The sequence below is a fragment of the Bufo bufo genome, chromosome 3, assembly GCF_905171765.1.
Source record: "Bufo bufo chromosome 3, aBufBuf1.1, whole genome shotgun sequence".
Taxonomy (NCBI): Eukaryota; Metazoa; Chordata; class Amphibia; order Anura; family Bufonidae; genus Bufo; species Bufo bufo.
This window is the reverse complement of record NC_053391.1, coordinates 258,641,752-258,662,140: the sequence shown is the minus strand read 5'-3', so window position 1 is coordinate 258,662,140 and position 20,389 is coordinate 258,641,752. Positions and strand designations below refer to the sequence as shown.

Genomic DNA, 20,389 nt, shown 5'->3' with positions numbered 1-20,389 from the left:
CTGGAAGCACTGTGAGGATCATGTTTTTTGATTTCTCAAGTGCTTTTAACACCATCCAACCTGGACTTCTGAGGGACAAGCTGGAGATGGCAGGAGTGGACCACCACATGTCACATTGGATACTTGACTACCTCACACAACGCTCACAGTTTGTTAAATCTCAGGGTTGTGTCTCTGACAAGCTGATCTGCAGTACGGGGGTATCACAGGGAACTGTGCTGGCACCGTTCTGCTTCACCCTCTACACTGCATACTTCTCCATCAACTCCCCAGGTTGCCACCTACAGAAGTTCTCTGATGACTCTGCCATAGTCGGCCTTATCACAGGTGAGGATGACTCAGAGTACAGACAGGGGACACAGGATTTTGTGGACTGGTGTCAGCGGAGCCAGATCCAGATCAACGTGGGCAAAACCAAGGAGCAGGTGGTGGATTTCCGCAGAAACAGGCCGTCTGCTTTGGCTCCGGGGAACATACAGGGAACAGACATTGAGGTAGTGGACTCTTATAAGTACTGGGTGGTTTACCCTGAACAACAAATTGGACTGGAGCCATACACTGATGCTCTTTTCAAAAATGGTCAAGCAGACTATCTTTTGAGGAGACTGAGGTCCTTTGGAGTGGCAGGGACACTCCTAAAGACCTTCTTTGACTCAGTGGTGGAATAATCCATAGTTCTATAGGTGTGGTTTTGTTGGGGGAGCAGCTTATCTGTAGCTGAGAGACAGATTAGATAGCTCATTAAGAGGGGCCAGCTCTGTCCTAGGTTGTCCCCTTGATCTAGTGCAGGAGGTGGGTGACAGAAGAACTCTAGCAAAATTAACATCACTGTTTAGACAATGTCTCCCACTCCATCACAAAGCTGTTGTGGAGCTGGAGAGCTCCTTCAGTGACGGACGCTGCATCCTAGGTACACGAAGAAATGTTATCGGAGGTCCTTCCTCCCAGCAGCGGTTAGGATTTATAACCACCACTGTTCCCAGAAACCCAGTAGTGAATTCTTTAAGTACAAACCGGATTCCAAAAAAGTTGGGACACTAAACAAATTGTGAATAAAAACTGAATGCAATGATGTGGAGATGGCAAATGTCAATATTTTATTTGTATTAGAACGTAGATGACAGATCAAACGTTTAATCCGAGTAAAATGTATAATTTTAAAGGAAAAATACTTGATTCCAAATTCACGGTGTCCACAAATCCCAAAAAAGTTGGGACAAGTAGCAATAAGAGGCAGGAAAAAGTAAATATGAGCATAATGAAGAGCTGGAAGAGCCAATTAACAACTAATTAGGTCAATTGGCAACATGATTGGGGGGGGGTATAAAAAGAGCTTCTCAGAGTGGCAGTGTCCTCTCGAAGCCAAGATGGGTAGAGGATCACCAATTCCCACAATGTTGCGCAGAAAGATAGTGGAGCAATATCAAAAGTGTTTTACCCTAGCAAAAATTGCAAAGACTTTGCATCTATCATCATCAACTGTGCATAACATCATCCGAAGAATTCAGAGAATCTGGAACAATCTCTGTGCGTAAGGGTCAAGGCCGTAAAACCATACTGGATGCCCGTGATCTCCGGGCCCTTAAACGACACTGCACCACAAACAGGAATGCTACTGTAAAGGAAATCACAGAATGGGCTCAGGAATACTTCCAGAAACCATTGTCAGTGAACACAATCCACCGTGCTATCCGCCGTTGCCAGCTGAAACAGTGCAAAGAAGAAGCCATTTCTAAGCAAGATCCACAAGCTCAGGCGTTTTCACTGGGCCAGGGATCATTTAAAATGGAGTGTGGCAAAATGGAAGACTGTTCTGTGGTCAGACAAGTCACAATTCGAAGTTCTTTTTGGAAATCTGGGACGCCATGTCATCCGGACCAAAGAGGACAAGGACAACCCAAGTTGTTATCAACGCTCAGTTCAGAAGCCTGCATCTCTGATGGTATGGGGTTGCATGAGTGTGTGTGGCATGGGCAGCTTACATGTCTGGAAAGGCACCATTAATGCAGAAAAATATATTCAGGTTCTAGAACAACATATGCTCCCATCCAGACGTCATCTCTTTCATGGAAGACCCTGCATTTTTCAACAAGATAATGCCAGACCACCTTCTGCATCAATCACAACATCATGGCTGCGTAGGAGAAGATCCCGGTACTGAAATGGCCAGTCTGCAGTCCAGATCTTTCACCTATAGAGAACATTTGGCGCATCATAAAGAGGGAAGGTGCAACAAAGAAGGCCCAGAGAACGATTGAACAGTTAGAGGCCTTATTAGACAAGAATGGGAGAGCATTCCTATTTTCTAAACTTGAGAAACTGGTCTCCTCGGGTCCCCAGATGTCTGTTGAGTGTTGTAAGAAGAAGGGGAGATGCCACACAGTGGTGAAAAAGGGCCTTGTCCCAACTTTTTTGGGATTTGTTGACACCATGAAATTCTGATTCAACATATTTTACCCTTAAAATGGTACTTTTCTCAGTTAAAACTTTGTTCCGTGATTTATGTTCTATCCTGAATAAAATATTAGAAGTTGGCACCTCCACATCATTGCATTCAGTTTTTATTCACGATTTGTATAGTGTCCCAACTTTTTTGGAATCCGGTTTGTAAATTCTGTGTTATGTTTTTCTTGTATTTTACTCTTTAATTTCTAATCACTCTTATTTTTGCTACTGTTGTGAATGTGATTGCTGCTGTTATGACAAAATTTCCCCACTGAGGGACAATAAAGGGATTTTATTCTTCTTCTCCTCCCATTTGCCCTCCACTTCACCTTCCACTGTGCCGTCGTTGCGTTCATCTGTTCAAATGTAAAAAGTTGATGATGCCGGATAACCCTCTTGCCCAACAGCTGACCGCTGGCTTGTCGGAACTGCTAGCCCACCAACTACTGCCATATAAACTGGTGGACTCGGAGGCCTTTCGAAAATTTGTGGCCATTGGCACACTGCAATGGAAGGTTCCCGGAAGGAAATATTTCTCCCAAAAGGGCATCCCAGAGCTATATGGCCACGTTCAGCGGCAAGTGAATGTATCTCTGGCACATAGTGTCGGTGCCAAGATACATCTGACCACAGACATGTGGTCTAGCAAACACAGGCAGGGAAGGTACATAACTTTTACTGCCTACTGGGTGAACCTTCTGACGGCTGTCAAGCATGCAACCCGTGCGGATTTGGTGTTACCGCCAGGGATTGCATGCAGGCCTGCCTCTTCTCCTCCTCCTCCTACTCCATCCTCCATGGCTGACTCCTCGTTTTTCACTGCTACCGCCTCTTCCTCTGCAGCCCCAAAGCTCCCCAGAACCTATTCGATGTGCCAGGTGAGAGGTTGCCATGCTGTGCTGCGGCTGTTGTGGATGGAAACCAAGAGCCACACCGATCCTGGACTGCTTTCAGCTCTGTGGTCACAGGCCGATCAGTGGCTAACCCCGCTCAATTTGACAGTTAGTATAGTGGTGTGCGACAACAGTGTCAATCTGCTGAGCATGCTGAAACAGGGCAAAATAACACACGTGGCATGCATGGCACGCGTCCTGAACTTAGTCGTGCAGCGATTCGTTGCCAAATACCCCATGGTCCAGGACATCTTGCGGCAGGCCAGGAAAATCTCTGGCTATTTTAAAAGCTCTTTCATGACCATGGCTTGCCTTGCTGACGTTCAGTGGCGACACCACCTGCCTGTCAGAAGTCTGATGTGTAACAGACCGAAGTCCTCGTATATGCTTGATAGGCTGCTCCAACAGCAATGTGCCGTTAATGACTACCTGTACGAACTCTGCAGCAGGACAGGTTCTGGGGAGCTTGGTTTCTTTTCACCGCGCCAGTGGCTGCTCATATGCGACGCATGCAGGCCATTTAATGAGATTAACAAAATGGTCAGTTGCAGCCAGGGCGCAATCAGTGACATCGTGCCTTATGCCTTCTTTCTGGAGCGTGCATTGCGTCGTGTCATTGATCAAGCCGTCGAGGAGCAGGAGCTGGAAGATGAGGAAGTTTCAATGCTGAATGAATTCGAAGGGGGGGTACTCCATCTGAGACAAGTCAGCAGGAGTCTGAAGAGGAGTGAGAGGAGAATGGTGCATGGAGGGAGGAGGAGGTGTTGTCCGTGGATGGGGGAGGAGACCGAGGATGACATTCTCCTGGGCAATGAGCAGGAGCCTGGGCGCTCCACCGCTTCCAATTTAGAGCAAATGGGGGCCTTCATGCTCCAGTGTTTGAAGAGTGAACCCCGTATAAAAAGCATAAAGGGCAAGGACCAGTACTAGGTGGCAACGTGCTTAGACCCCCAGTACAAACACAAAATGGCGGACATATTAACAGCATCACAGAGGGCTGTCAGAATGCAGCATTTCCAGGCCTGCAAGAGATGCTGTATTCTGCTGTTGCGGGCGCTGGCAGAGGAATTTCCACCCACAGAGAGACAGTTGTGGTTACCATTCCTACCGCGCATGCAAGAAGAGAGCGGTTTGAAGATGTGTTGGTCATTTCGGATATGAGATCATTCTTGCAACCAACCCATTGACAGCCGCCCTCCGGATCCAACCTCAGGGAATGCCTAGACCGACAGGTGTCCGACTAAATTGGGTTAACAGCCGATGTGGACGCTCTGAGAAGCGAGGAACCCCTGGACTACTGGGTGTGCAGGCTTGACCTGTGTCCAGAGCTGGCACAATTTGCCATGGAACTCTTGGCTTGCCCCTCATTGAGTGTCCTGTCCGAAAGGACGTTCAGCGTAGCAGGGGGGAACTTGAATGATAAGCGCACTTGTCTACCTCACATTTCTAAAAATGAATAAGGCATGGATCTCTGAGGAATTCAACACCTGTGACGACCATGTTTATTTGAATTTTCTCATGCCAGCCCACACATATCCGCCACAACTTAGAACAAAAAATGGTCCCTGTCTTATGTAAATACAGCGGCATAAAAGGCCTTTTCTGTCTGGTGAATGCCTAATTGTCACGGCTGAGGATGGGGAAAACCCTCAGCCGTGCGATGCTCAGAAATGTCCGGTCGCTACTCGGCCAGGGCAACAGCATTAGGGAGCAGGTCACCTCCTATTGCGTCCCTAGCACTGACCCTGTCTCCTGTCCGCATGAGCCGACCCTGATGGTGGGCGGACTCATACACTGGAACCTAATAGTCCCTGGAAGCCCTCAGGACGGCCCTGAACTAGGAGGAGGGTAAGACTACCTATTCCTCCTAGGCACGGAGGAACAGGGGTCTCACTGGCCAAGCAGCAGGGAGAAGGGGAACAAGAACAGTCTATGAATATGACAGGTGAACCTAACTGTTCCACACTAACCTGCCACAGCCTTGCTGACTGGAACCTGTGCTCAGGAACGCTGTCCACACAAACATAGACAAACAGCACACACATAAGCACACAGAGGAACCAGGACATTCATAGCTGCAATAACAACCAAAAGCATAGGACATAAACTAAACATCAGGGATAAGGATTTTATGACTGGAAGGGTGGCCCTTACTGGAAGGATGGTAACCAGCAGGAGGATGTCTCCAGCAGCATGGCTGAAGCACCCTCTGACTACTGCCTTCCACTGAGGCTTTATAGGGCCAAGTAGCCACACCCACAGTCAGACACACCCAGTGCACACACACACTAGGAAGGAGGTTAACCCTTCCAACACCAGGGAAGGGAAAACACCACTTAAAGGGGACGTGCACACAATAACATAAAACCAAGTGCACACATACACACATCACATGAAACCGCATGCACAACATAGCAAGCTGCAATGGCACAGCTCAGACTGCTACGCTGCCACATACATACTGTTGCCAGCGGCAACCACAGGTGAGGCAAATACCACAGCCCTCACCTGTGATTGACAACCAAAGTAAACCGCTGACAACCCCATGCGGTTCAGGAGTCACGGTCATAGCCATGGCCGTGACACTAATGTTTGGGGCCTGTACTCCACTGGCCTACAGTAAAATTGATATCCATTGACTGTGTAATATACCTCCAGCCACATAATCACTTGATCTTTTCTGTAAGATTAATGCATAATTTTTTGGGCCTGTAATCTAACTGGCCAACAGTAAAATTGTTATACGGTGACCGCCTAATGTACCGCCAGGCACATAATCACTTGATCTTTTCTGTACGGTGAATGCCTAATTGTTGGGGCATCGGAGGAATTCAACACCTGTGACGACCACGTGTTATTGAATTTCACCTGTTATCATTTGGGGTTTATTCAAGAGGGGGAGATTTCGTTAGCCATGTTTTTAATCCAATTTTATATTTCTAGTTCTTTTAAACATATGTATTTAAAGGGTTTCTATCACTTCGTTTCACCTATTTAGCTTTCAGACACTAGCGATCCGCTAGTGTCTGCTTTATCTAACCATCCTAATATAACTGTTTATTGGGCAGCCGTTTAGCTAAAAAAATAACTTATATAGATATGCAAATGAGCCTCTAGGTGCTATGGGGGTGTGATTAGCACCTAGAGGCTCCGTCTACCTTAACAAACTGCCGCCGCCCAGCGCGTCCCTCCAGCCCGCCCATCTCCTCCGGAATGCGATGCTCCTCGTATTCGGCGCATGCGCAGTGAATGTCTGATCGCTTCCCTGCTCAGACATCTCCACTGCGCCTGTTCCTCGGAGCACTATGACGTCATCGGCGCAGGCGCAGTGGAGATGTCTGAGCAGGGAAGCGATCAGACATTCACTGCGCATGCGCCGAATACGAGGAGCATCGCATTCCGGAGGAGATGGGCGGGCTGGAGGGACGCGCTGGGCGGCGGCAGTTTGTTAAGGTAGACGGAGCCTCTAGGTGCTAATCACACCCCCATAGCACCTAGAGGCTCATTTGCATATCTATATAAGTTATTTTTTTAGCTAAACGGCTGCCCAATAAACAGTTATATTAGGATGGTTAGATAAAGCAGACACTAGCGGATCGCTAGTGTCTGAAAGCTAAATAGGTGAAACGAAGTGATAGAAACCCTTTAACATTTATTTGTACTGGCCTGCAGTAAAATTGTTATCCAATGACCACCTAATATACCTCCAGCCACATAATCACTTGATCTTTTCTGTCCAGTGAATGTCTAATGTTTGAGGCCTATACTCCACTGGCCTGCAGTAAAATTGTTATCCAATGACCGCTTAATATACCTCCAGCCACATACTCACTTGATGTTTTCTGTATGGTGAATGCATAATTTTTGGAGCATGTAATCTTACTGGCCAACTTTAAAATTGTTATCCAATGACCGCCTAATGTACCTCCAGCCACATAATCATTTGATGTTTTCAGTCCGGTGAATGCCTAATGTTTGGGGCCTGTACTCCACTGGCCTGCAGTAAAATTGTTATACAATGATCGTCTAATATACCTCCAGCCACATAATCACTTGATGTTTTCTGTCCGGTAGTGATGAGCGGGAGGTGCCATATTCGATTTTGCGATATTTCGCGAATATTCGTTTTATATTTGTCGAAATCGAATATTTGTAATTAATCTATTTTCCGCGAACAATATGCGATTTAATTATTCGCATATTGCGATTTTATTTTAACTAGAGGTGGGACGAATCCAATTTTTTTCAAATCCGAATCCGAAAAGGTTCTCGAATATAACGAATCTTTCGAATCTCGAATCCTACGAATCCTGTACATAATTGTGTGAGCGGTGTAAGAAACAAAGTCAGACCGCGTCAGTTTGTCTGAACCTCCACCTCCCAGTCACGGTCGCACCCTATATGACCGCGATCGTTACGCCCCTGCTCCTATCACTACAGAACATACATGGTAATACAGCGCCACATACCTCTTACATCCAGTGACGTCTCCTTTGATGTAAATGTTCTCTTTCCTCATCTTCTCCTTTCAGACCTTCAGACCAGACCACCATTTTTCAGCCATTTTTCGTCTCTGCAGTTTGACAAAAAAAAAATCTTAGTTTACTACTTTTCCATCATCCTCCCATCTTCTGGACAAATCATCCTAACACGCCCAATACTGTTCCGCTGTGCTCCCCAATACTATACTGCAGAAACAGATAATACCCCTGATAATACTAGTACCACACAGAGCCCCCCATATAAAATACCCCTTCTTTGTGGCCTCAGTAGATGCCCCATAGTGCCCCCCAATAATGTGCCAATAAGAAGTGGTCCCACAGTGCCACCCAATAATGTGCCAGTAAGTGTCCCCAAAGATGCCCCCCTAATCATGTGCCAGTATCAAATGCCTCTCTCCTCCCCCCATGTGCCAGTATCAAGTGCGGAGTGCCTCTCTCCTCCCCCCCATGTGCCGGTATCATAGTGCCATCTCCCCCCCAATGTGCCAGTATCATAGTGCCATCTCCCCCCCCAATGTGCCAGTATCATAGTGCCACCCCCCCAATGTGCCAGTATTATAGTGCCATCTCCCCCCATAATGTGCCAGTATCATAGTGCCATCTCCCCCCCAATGTGCCAGTATTATAGTGCCATCTCCCCCCCCCATAATGTGCCAGTATCATAGTGCCATCTCCCCCCAATGTGCCAGTATCATAGTGCCATCTCCCCACCAATGTGCCAGTATTATATTTCCATCTCCCCTCATAATGTGGCAGTATCATAGTGCCATCTCCCCCCATAATGTGCCAGTATCATAGTGCCATCTCCCCCCCAATGTGCCAGTATCATAGTGCCATCTCCCCACCTATGTGCCAGTGTCATAGTGCCTCCCCCCCAATGTGCCAGTAGTATCATAGTGCCATCTCCCCCCATAATGTGCCAGTATCATAGTGCCTCCCCCCACAAATGTGCCAGTAGTATCATAGTGCCTCTCACCTCTCCCCCTCGCCAATGTGCCAGTAACAGGTAAAAAAAAAAAAAACACTTTTACTTACCTCCGCTGCAATGCAGGCCTCTTCTGGCCTGTGTCCTGCGCTATACGGCTCAGGCGGTGCGATTACATCATCGCGCCGCCTGCACGGCCTCTGATAGGCTGCGGGCCTTGTGCCGGCAGCCTATCAGAGGAACAGGGAAAGGAAACGCCTCTCCCTCCCCTGTCGCAGCAGCGAAGCACTCATCTTCTAGAGTGCCCTGCCGCCGCCACCACCAGTCTGGGCACCACCGGGATTCGTCGGATTCGTATCCGGTAAATTACGTCGGGATTCGAGTCCACGAATCCCACAAATCCAGCAAGATTCGAGGGATTTGTGGATTCGACGAATCCCCCGTCCCATCTCTAATTTTAACTGTATAAGGCAGGGCAACTTTCCTTTCCTGTTTCACGAATAATCGTTATATTGCTATAACTTAGTTTTTTAGAATATTATAAAAAACTAAGTTATAGCAATATAGCGAATAATCGTTATATTGCTTTAACTTAGTTTTTTAGCATATAGCGAATATTCTAAAAAACAAAGTTATAGCAATATATAGCGAATATTCGTAAAATACACGAATAGACTGTAATTTAGCTAATATAGTGCTATAGTATTTTATTTTAATAGTGCGATTTTTTCCCCAAATATGAAGTTCATATTTAGGAAAAAATTAGCACTATTAAAAAAAATACTATTGCACTATATTAGCTAAATTACAATCTATTTGTATATTTTATGAATATTCGCTATATTGCTATAACTTCGTTTTTTAGAATATTCGTTATATGCTAAAAAACGAAGTTAAAGCAATATAACGATTATTCGCTATATTGCTATAAATTCGTTATTTAGAATATTCGCCTTTGTTTTCAATCTATAGTACACAGTTTTTCGGAATAATCTTCCCTGACAAGCGTCCCCGTCACCATGGGAACGCCTGTGGGTTAGAATATACCATCGGTTCTGAGTTGCAGGAGAAACTCAGATCCGACAGTATATTCTATCTTGCGAAAAACTGTACTTAACCTAAAAATTTTAAATAATCGGATATTCGAAATAACGAATATATTAAAATCATTTCAACAGTGCTTCATATTCTTTTTTTTTCGCAGTACAGTAATTCGGTTTAGAATATATATCAATTCCTCCCTGCCCAGTGCCCATTAGCGCAAGAAGCAGGCTGAAATCGATCTTTAACTTCGAATATCCGTTTAACAACTGAAAATCGGGACGTTATGAAATTATCGCGTTACTTCGTACGTGATCGTACGAAGTTACAGTGTCACGTGACCTGGTTTCGTTTTCTATACTGGATTTGAACATAGTGCCCCAAATATTATCGGCTAGCGAAAAATTGTGAAAAAATACTTTAAAGAGGATGAGGAAGGATTTCTCCTCACTGTAAGTAATATTGTATCACAGCATTGTATTTTATTATTACATACTGCATGCATGACAAATCATTTATATGTATATCGAGTGTTTCAAAATATTTGTAAATGCAAATATTTTCATTATCGATCCGAATTTTCCTCCCCCACCCCCCACTAAAGAGTAGATATTACTGATTGGTGCACTAAGTAATATTTGTGACATCACAGCACTATGTCTGTAGTATGTATGTCTGTATGGACAACAAATAAATATCTCTCAGATGCAGGCTTGTACTGGCCCACAGGGGTACAGGGGAATCCCCCGATGAGCCCCTGAGCAGGGTGGGCCCCTAGTCTCCCACCACCTGCACAAGTGGCACATAACACAGTAGACTTACTGCACTACATACATAGGTTCAATGTACAGCACCTCAACCAGCCTATGTTCATATCAAAAACGTGTTAGATTATTTATTATACTTGAATGTACAGTAGGTGTTTGTGAGATTGTGTTTTCAGCACGACAGCGTCGCGCTGATACTCGGCGACGTGGTGCCGAGATCTCGCACTCACTGGGATAGCGACAGCACATCCCAGCAAGCGCGTCATAGAAGCGACGGGAGATCCGACTTGGATTCCCGCCAATTCTACACGTGTGCGGCGTTTGTTATGAATCCTGAGGGGGAAGTCCCCGCCGGATTTTAAATAAAAATCCGGCCTGGGTCCCGCCCTCAGGAGCATACCGGGCCCTTAGGTCTGTTATGGGTTGTAAGGAGAGCCCCCCCTACGCCGAAAAAAACGGCGTAGGGGGTCCCCCTACAATCCATACCAGACCCGTATCCAAAGCACGCTACCCGGCCAGCCAGGAAGGGAGTGGGGACGAGCGAGCGCCCCCCCCCTCCTGAGCCGTACCAGGCTGCATGCCCTCAACATGGGGGGTTGGGTGCTCTGGGGCAGGGGGCGCACTGCGGCCCCCCCACCTCAGAGCACCCTGTCCCCATGTTGATGAGGACAGGGCCCCTTCCCGACAACCCTGGCCGTTGGTTGTCGGGCTATGCGGGCGGGAGGCTTATCGGAATCTGGGAGCCCCCTTTAATAAGGGGGCCCCCAGATACCGGCCCCCCACCCTAAGTGAATGAGTATGGGGTACATCGTACCCCTACCCATTCACCTGCAAGAAAAGTGGTAAAAACACAAATAAACCACACAGTGTATTAAAATATTTTATTTTTCTGCTCCGGAGGCCGCCCCCTGTCTTCTTTATTAGCTCTTTTACCAGGGGGGGGCTCTTCTTCTTCCGATATCCCGACGGGTCTTCTCCGCTATCCGGGGGGGTCTTCTCAACTCTCCGGGGTTCTCCTTCTGTCTTCTCCTTCTGTCTTGTTGTCTCCTTCTGTCTTCTGTCTCCGGGGGGGGCTCTTCTTCTTCCGATATCCCGACGGGTCTTCTCCGCTATCCGGGGGGGTCTTCTCAACTCTCCGGGGTTCTCCTTCTGTCTTCTCCTTCTGTCTTGTTGTCTCCTTCTGTCTTCTGTCTCCGGGGGGGGCTCTTCTTCTTCCGATATCCCGACGGGTCTTCTCCGCTATCCGGGGGGGTCTTCTCAACTCTCCGGGGTTCTCCTTCTGTCTTCTCCTTCTGTCTTGTTGTCTCGGCGCACCCCGATTCTTCGTCTTCTCTTCTTGTTTTCGCCTCTCTCTGTTGTTGACTCGGCGCACCCCGGTTCTTCGGGGTGCGCCGAGTCTCGCGAGACGAAGAATCGGGGTGCGCCGAGTCTCGCGAGACGAAGAACCGGGGTGCGCCGAGTCAACAACAGAGAGAGGCGAAAACAAGAAGAGAAGACGAAGAATCGGGGTGCGCCGAGACAACAAGACAGAAGGAGAAGACAGAAGGAGAAGACAGAAGGAGAACCCCGGAGAGTTGAGAAGACCCCCCCGGATAGCGGAGAAGACCCGTCGGGATATCGGAAGAAGAAGAGCCCCCCCCCGGAGACAGAAGACAGAAGGAGACAACAAGACAGAAGGAGAAGACAGAAGGAGAACCCCGGAGAGTTGAGAAGACCCCCCCGGATAGCGGAGAAGACCCGTCGGGATATCGGAAGAAGAAGAGCCCCCCCCTGGTAAAAGAGCTAATAAAGAAGACAGGGGGCGGCCTCCGGAGCAGAAAAATAAAATATTTTAATACACTGTGTGGTTTATTTGTGTTTTTACCACTTTTCTTGCAGGTGAATGGGTAGGGGTACGATGTACCCCATACTCATTCACTTAGGGTGGGGGGGCCGGTATCTGGGGGCCCCCTTATTAAAGGGGGCTCCCAGATTCCGATAAGCCTCCCGCCCGCATACCCCGACAACCAACGGCCAGGGTTGTCGGGAAGGGGCCCTGTCCTCATCAACATGGGGACAGGGTGCTCTGAGGTGGGGGGGCCGCAGTGCGCCCCCTGCCCCAGAGCACCCAACCCCCCATGTTGAGGGCATGCAGCCTGGTACGGCTCAGGAGGGGGGGGGGGGCGCTCGCTCGTCCCCCCCCCCTTCCTGGCTGGCCGGGTAGCGTGCTTTGGATACGGGTCTGGTATGGATTGTAGGGGGACCCCCTACGCCGTTTTTTTTCGGCGTAGGGGGGGCTCTCCTTACAACCCATAACAGACCTAAGGGCCCGGTATGCTCCTGAGGGCGGGACCCAGGCCGGATTTTTATTTAAAATCCGGCGGGGACTTCCCCCTCAGGATTCATAACAAACGCCGCACACGTGTAGAATTGGCGGGAATCCAAGTCGGATCTCCCGTCGCTTCTATGACGCGCTTGCTCTCCATCGCGGCAAGCCAGCTCGGCGCTGGCTCCCGCGATGGGGCTCGTATGTGCTCAATCTCGCCGAGAAATACAGCGAGATTGACACAAAATCGGGTTCACCTACTGTATCCGTACGGTGGGCCCCCAAAAATAAATTTTACTGGTGGGCCCTAAGTACCCCAGTCCGACACTGCTCAGATGCCCATAGCCCATCCATTTTCCTGCCACAAAATACCACACACTAAATACCGCACACTATATACCATACCATACACACACACAATATATATATATATTATTATTATTTTCTGTCCATGAGCTTTCTTTGTCTCACTGTAAGTATTTGCTGGTTTATTTAACGTTACCCAGGGTGCACTATGGGGAGGCGAACCTGCTGTACACCCAATACTGTCCCGTCACTTCATTAGACAGGTACAGCGCAGCTCAGCTGGGCAATATCTGATAGCTCAGACCCCACACACATACAATCGCAATAGAATCTGATCTTAAATTATCACTGTAACATTAAATATAATATTTCCCCTTCAAATACGTAACTACTATTTGCTGTTTTGTTGAGGACCTTTTTGTTGAAAACTTGTATTTCAAATAATTGGGATTATATGCTTGCATCTTTATTCTGCAGCGCATGTTGGAAAAGGGCTACCATCGCACCAGGAAACATGCCGTGAAGGACTCCATTATCACGGAGCTGATAGAGGAGATGGCAGAAAAATTAGATAGGAGGCCCACAAAGGCATCTATTCAAAAAAAATGGTGCGATTTAAAGCGCCACCATATGGATCGCATCCATAAAGAAAGTGAGAGAATATGCCCAGGTAGAGTGCTGCTTACATGACTTTATCTCTCTCTATAACACTCTCTAATGTATATATTCAGTGATGCTGCTATGATGTATCAGGGTTAACACACAAACTTTTAAAGGGATTCTGTCACCAGGTTTCACCCCTGTCAGCTAAACATATGCTGATGTTCAGGGCCTCATCAGGATTCCTAATGTGGGCTTCTAAATGTGATCCGTAGCCTTATTTTGCTAAAAAACAGGTTTTACTAACCTGTCACTCAAAGAAATAAGGTGCCCAAGGGGATGTCAAGGGATGCAAGGTGCCGGCCGCACCCACCGCCGTTCGTGCCCAGCGCCGCCTTTCCAGACTTCTGCACCGCTTCCTAATCCTCTGTGCCACCTCTCGCTCTCCCTCCCTCCCTCCCCCCTCCTCCTGCTGTAAGATATCGCGCGTGCGCACAGGGCTCTGAGAGACTGGCGCCAGAGTGCAGGTCATACCTGAGTTGAGCGAAGTGCCAGCGCATGCGCACTTCGCTTTAAGAAGCCAAATCGAGAAGTCCGCACGGGCGCATCAGGCAGAGCCCTGTGCGCACGCGCGAGATCTTACAGCAGGAGGAGGGAGGAGGGGTGGGTGGAGGGAGAGCGAGAGGCTGCACAGAGGATTAGGAGGCGGTGCAGAAATCTGGAAAGGCGGCGCTGGGCACGAACGGCGGTGGGTGCGGCCGGCACCTTGCATCCCTTGACATCCCCTTGGGCACCTTATTTCTTTGAGTGACAGGTTAGTAAAACCTGTTTTTTAGCAAAATAAGGCTACTGATCACATTTAGAAGCCCACATTAGGAATCCTGATGAGGCCCTGAGCATCAGCATATGTTTAGCTGACAGGGGTGAAACCTGGTGACAGAATCCCTTTAAGGCAAATTTCATAACTTATTGCGTTATCTTGAAACAAAAGCCATTAAAAAAAGGATTTAGTTCCATTTAGTTTACATTATATGTCTCATAAAGCATGTATGTTAACTCTACTACATCCGTATTTATTCTTTTGACCACTAACGACCAGCGCCGTACATGTAGAGGGATTTGATCGGTCGGTTGCAGGAGTTTCTGCGACCACCCGATAAGCGGCAGGGTTCTGTCCGTCACTAATGGCCGGACACCTGCTGCTTACGCCCACATCGGTGAAATCACCGATGCCGGCTCATTAACCACAGCACGGCCTTGATCAGTGCTGACCGTGGTACTTGCGGGATCCGGTCCGGTGTCTCCATCGAGTCCCCGTGCTGCTGTACCACAGGGACCCGATGGCTTGGAAGGCAGCCCGATGCCTTCCTGAGGCATTGGAGCTGCCTTCCGGTCAACTGCCTGTGAGATCCAGCCCCCTGGATTTCACAGGCAGGAAGCTGTATAAGTAATACAACTGTATTACTCCTACAGCCAATGCATTCCAATACAGAAGTATTTGAATGCATTGTAAAGGGGTTCAGACCCCAAAAGTTGAAGTCTCAGAGTGGGACCCAAAATAAATTGAAAATAAAACTTTTAAAGAATTATTTTTCCAAGTGTCATTTTTGTCTTCCCAAATAAAGCAAAAAGAAAGAAATTGTTAAAAATAAATGAAAAAATTTAAGTAGACATATTAGGTATCGACACGTCCGTATCAACCGGCACAATAAAGATATCACATGACCTAATACGCCTCTGATAAAGACCGGGAAAAAAAAAATATGTGTTAGAAAAATATATTTTTTGTCACCTTACAGAAGTGCTATCACTAAAAGTGCAAAACTAAGCGATCCAAAAGGCGTATGCCCCAGTGGCGTAGCTAAAGGTTCATGACCCCTGGTGCAAGAGTTAAGCTTGGGCCCCCTTCCCTCAGTGCTTAGTGGTCAGGGACAGGGAAGCACATAGCCTTCATGCTGCCTCAGGCAAAAATTAAAACAGCACCTCCTTCCCCCATCCCCATGTGAAATTCTTGACCTAACCCCTTCCCTCCAGCCAGAGGTGTAACTTGACCAGCATACACTTTCTATAATACAAGTGTCTTTGTATGCACCACAAGGGTCATTGGGCCCCCTCAGGCTCCTGGGCCCAGTAACGACTGCTACCTCTGCATCCCCTATAGCCCATGGTATGCCCCCCATCATGCAAAAAATTAGCCTCTAACTAAGACAAATGGCCAAAAATTTAAATAAAATATGGCTCTAAGATTAAAACATGATTTTTTTTGGATTCAAAAATGCTTTTATTTTGTTAAATGAAACCAAAATTTGAAAAAAGTAGACTAATTAGGGTATTGTTCAGGCGCGAGGATTATGTTAAACGGCGCAGGAGCAGGATTTAGGGTTGAAGAGATGATGGAAACTGAAGAACTGGCAGGCCAGAGGGGTGAAAGGGAAGTGGTTTGCTTTGAAAAGCGCAGAGGGGCATGGGCAGCAGCACACGCATCAACGCCACCTCTGGGCACCTATACAAGCTGATTAACAATAAAATAAAAGCATTTTTCGATGAATACAGTTGAAGGACAGCAATATTAAAGGTAAAATTTTAATAAGGGGAAGGTTAGGGAAATCATGATGTTACTGGTGTAACATCATAATTTTACGTGAAAGACTCCCTTTAACCACTGAATAGACCAGCGATAAACTCTTCCTAAATACCATCTAAAAATCAAGTCCGCTTGGCACCTATCGGCAAGCGACTTTACCCCTCCTTCTAATAATAAAGTGACCGTGTGAATCAACAGGGAGTGAAGGCGGACGGCAGATATTGAAAATGCGGCTGGCCAGACAGTATAACTAACGCTGACAGCCCAAAAAAATTATATACCCAACATAACACCATCCAATAACCCCTGTTATGTCATCCTACCTTTTAACTTAGGCCAGTTTTAGCCATCTGTAACACTGGTTTGGGCATGTTATATAACTCCAAAATGAGGCAAATCCACCGTGTGGATAATCAGAATCCCATGCAGATCCCTCCGTATATGATTTTTTTTTATATTTAGCTTTGTTATGATTTATTACTTGTTTGTCTGAATTCTTAACATTCTGGGATTACAGGAGATCCTGTTCCAACAGTAAAAAAATGGAAATCGCAGGAGACGGTGGTCACATCGGATGAGGAGGAAGAATTGGAGAAGCAGGCAGAGGAGGAGCAGCCTGGACCCTCCCATATGTCCTTGGAGTCAGAGGAACCACCTCAACCAGGGGAGTCCTCTCTACCACCAGTGGCAGAAGAGGAGATGGAGCCGGTTTACACCCCCCATCAGGAAGGTAAATTTGTGCACAAAGGTAGCTAATTAAATATCAATACAATGTTTACAAGAAAAAGGTGCAAGACGCAGCCCTGCAGGGAATTGCGATGGTGAGGTCACGGTTAATAGGCAAAACGAGGGTTGCTCTTGGTACTCACAGTTCATAGGAGACCCTGGGCAGGCGTACAGCAGTGATGGAGAGGCTGGCACAGAAGTCCTCTGGGGCACTCTCAATGTATAGGGACCAGGCCAGGTGGTAGGTGAGGTGCCCTAGGTGTTGTAGGTTTAATGTGCCTGTGGCAAGATCCCTTAAAGTTCGTGACGCCAGTGCCGGTAATGGTGGCACACCGATTTATAATAGGAATAATTGAGGAACACGATGTTGTGGTGAACCAAAACTTCCTTTCACTGGAAACAATGAACTATTTACAGTCTTAGGTTCAGTTCCATATGACAGCAGCAGTCACAAGCAGGCTTATACAATAATGGCAGGCACAATGTTCTTGCAAGATACTCAGAGGGTTAACACACTTACAGATCAGGCTGCACTTTTCCTCAGAAATCCTGTCTTTCTTAATCCCAAGGCCCGTACGCCCTATTGTTGGCTTTATCCTTGGTTAGAGAAACTTCCTCAGGTATATATCCTTGCTTTGAATAAATTCTTCTGCCCTTCAGCTCTCTTGTCTGGCTGGAATACTGGCTCTGCTTGGCTCTGTTATGGGAACTTGTTTCTCAGGAGGTAAGCTCTTCTCCTGGTTGCAACTAGAAGCCTGGACTGTCTAGCTGCATATCAGAGGCTGGATCCCAGCTACCCTCTGCCTAGGGTGCCCACTGACTTCAGGAATCCACAACTCTGACTGAACTCCCTCTCTCTGGTCTAGACCTGGCTATATATACTAGGGTGTTCCCTAGCTCCCACTACAGTCTAGGAGGAGGAATTACACCCCTAATAGGCCTGGTACTCAGGAGATACACATAAATAACAGGAATAAAATGACATTATACATTAAAATGACATATAAAATACAATGGCCCTGGTCCACAGGAGGTGGAGAACAAACGTGGCCCAATTGACCCTTGTGTAGTGCCCACATTTACCTAGTGGGACACTACAAAGGGACCAAAAAATTTTCTAAATAGAAAAAAGTAGAGAGATAGACAGAAACATTTAAAACACAATAACTCTGTAATCTACATAAAAACCATATAATATCCAACTAATTCACATTAAACATTACATAATTATTACAAAGTAATTCTGTGCTGTCATTAAGAAATACAAAATAAGATTTATGGTGGATTGATACCTTTTATTGGACAAAATTTTTTTATTACTATATCACATGGCGGCGAGCTTCCGAGAACTGACCAGTCCCTATATCTGTCATATATACTATGAGAAGGGATACATGGCGGAATAAATAGGCATTTGAAATATAATAAAAAAACATATCAAAGACCATCATAATAAGTACGTTATTATCTTACAGATAAGGGGCTGAGTATGTATTATTGTCTTTAAATTGATAGCATCTCCGAGACCTGGTGCCACGACTATGTCTATAGAAGACTATTTAGATCTTGTAGTGTGTCCAAAAGCCCTTTTAAAAAAGTTTTTTTTCTATTTGCATTCATAAAATCTTATAGCTTTTTTGTATTAGAAGTTATATTTTAAGATGAGAACTTTCATGTGTTATTCATATTGACCATGGCCAACAGAAATGCTTAGCAACACAAAAGTGTAGATTCTTCTTTCATCCTAAAGAAACCAACTAAATACTATTATACTATACTGAACTTGCATTAATTAACCCACTAAATAACATTATACTATATTGAAATACTAAATAACCAACTAAATAATTTTCCAAAATGTAATAAAAAAATAATTGTTCTGTAAATGGACAGTACTGTAAAAAAAAAAAAACTCCACACAAACCACAACTGCCTTCATCATAATTGAAAGACTTTGTACATTTTTTTTTTCCTAACAGTTATTTGGAAACTGAAAAGAAGGCTCCTTGAGCATCAGAAGGCAGAAGCCAATGAAATGCTGGCTATAAAAGCAAACCAAAATAAAATACGCAAACTTCAAGCCCCGTTGAAGCAGCATCAGCATCAGATGGATATTCAATTGAGGAAGCTGGAGGAGCATAGAAAGCTCTATAATAAGGAGTTGCTGGACATCCAGAAGGAACAAAAAAATTTGCCTTAGAGGCCTTTTTTTATATTATCTAATTTGTTTTTGTTAATAAATATTTTATTACGTTTAAACATTTGCTTTTGTGTGTTTGATATTGTTATTTTATACATAAACTAGCTGTTGACCGGTGTTGCTCTGGTGTTTATTTATTGCAAATTTATATTAAATAACAGTGACTTTAGCAATGACCGGCCATTTAACCAGGGGCATTGTTAGGTCAAAACATTCGTGGCTGGAGCCCCGGATGTTTTGACCAGTGCCCCGAATGCAGGGCCGGCAGGAGCCCGCGGCGCCGCCTCTTTGCTAATTTATTCACTTCACTTGCTTCTGTGTAATCTCGCACAGGCGCACTGGCAGAGGCATCATCGAGCAAAGTGCGCATGCGCCGTCTTCCAGCGCACCTCGTTCAACGATGCCTCTGCCAGTGCGCCTGTGCGAGATTACACAGAGGCAAGTGACGTGAATAAATTAGCTAGGAGGCGGCGCTGGGCAGGGAGGGGATCTGTGGATGGCACTTATGGGGGGATCTGTGGATGGCACTTATGGGGGGATCTGTGGATGGCACTTATGGGGGGGATCTGTGGATGGCACTTATGGGGGATCTGTGGATGGCACTGTTATGGATGATCTGTGGGGTTCCCCAGACGGCTAGGCCCTTTACTGTAGTTATTAACCCCATTCAGCAGTCCCCCATTCACTGAAGGGGGACTGCTGAAAGGGGTTAATAACTACTGTGAAGCCCCCCCGGTGGTGATGAGGGCGTGGCTTCATGGGGTGGGGGCGTGGCTTCACGTGGGCTTGTGCCCCGGATCTCTTCAGACTCTAGCAACGCCCCTGCATTTAACAGTGTTTCACGGTGACTGGCCCTTTAACTGTGAACTCAACAGCGCCCGTCAGTTGCCAGTTCGGATTTAAGTGAAAGATTGGCAAGCTTGTATTGGCTAATGCAGGTGATATTTTGGGCATATCTCGGGAACGGTACGTCCTAGAGAGCTGAGACCCCGACAAGATTTATTTCCAGGTAGCAAGGGATGTGTATACCAAGTTTCATTGAATTTGATGGTTGCGTTTTGGAGTTTTTGCGGAACATACACATATACATACATA

The 20,389-nt window shown here is 46.4% G+C and overlaps 1 long non-coding RNA gene across 1 annotated transcript; it reads left to right on the top strand.

The window, feature by feature from the left end:
- Positions 1–262: 262 nt before the first annotated feature.
- On the top strand, positions 263–16,932 carry LOC120993359. Its single transcript, XR_005777228.1, has 3 exons — positions 263–273; positions 13,662–13,854; positions 16,886–16,932. It is a non-coding gene; the product is annotated as an uncharacterized LOC120993359 (long non-coding RNA).
- The last annotated feature ends 3,457 nt before the right edge of the window (positions 16,933–20,389 follow it).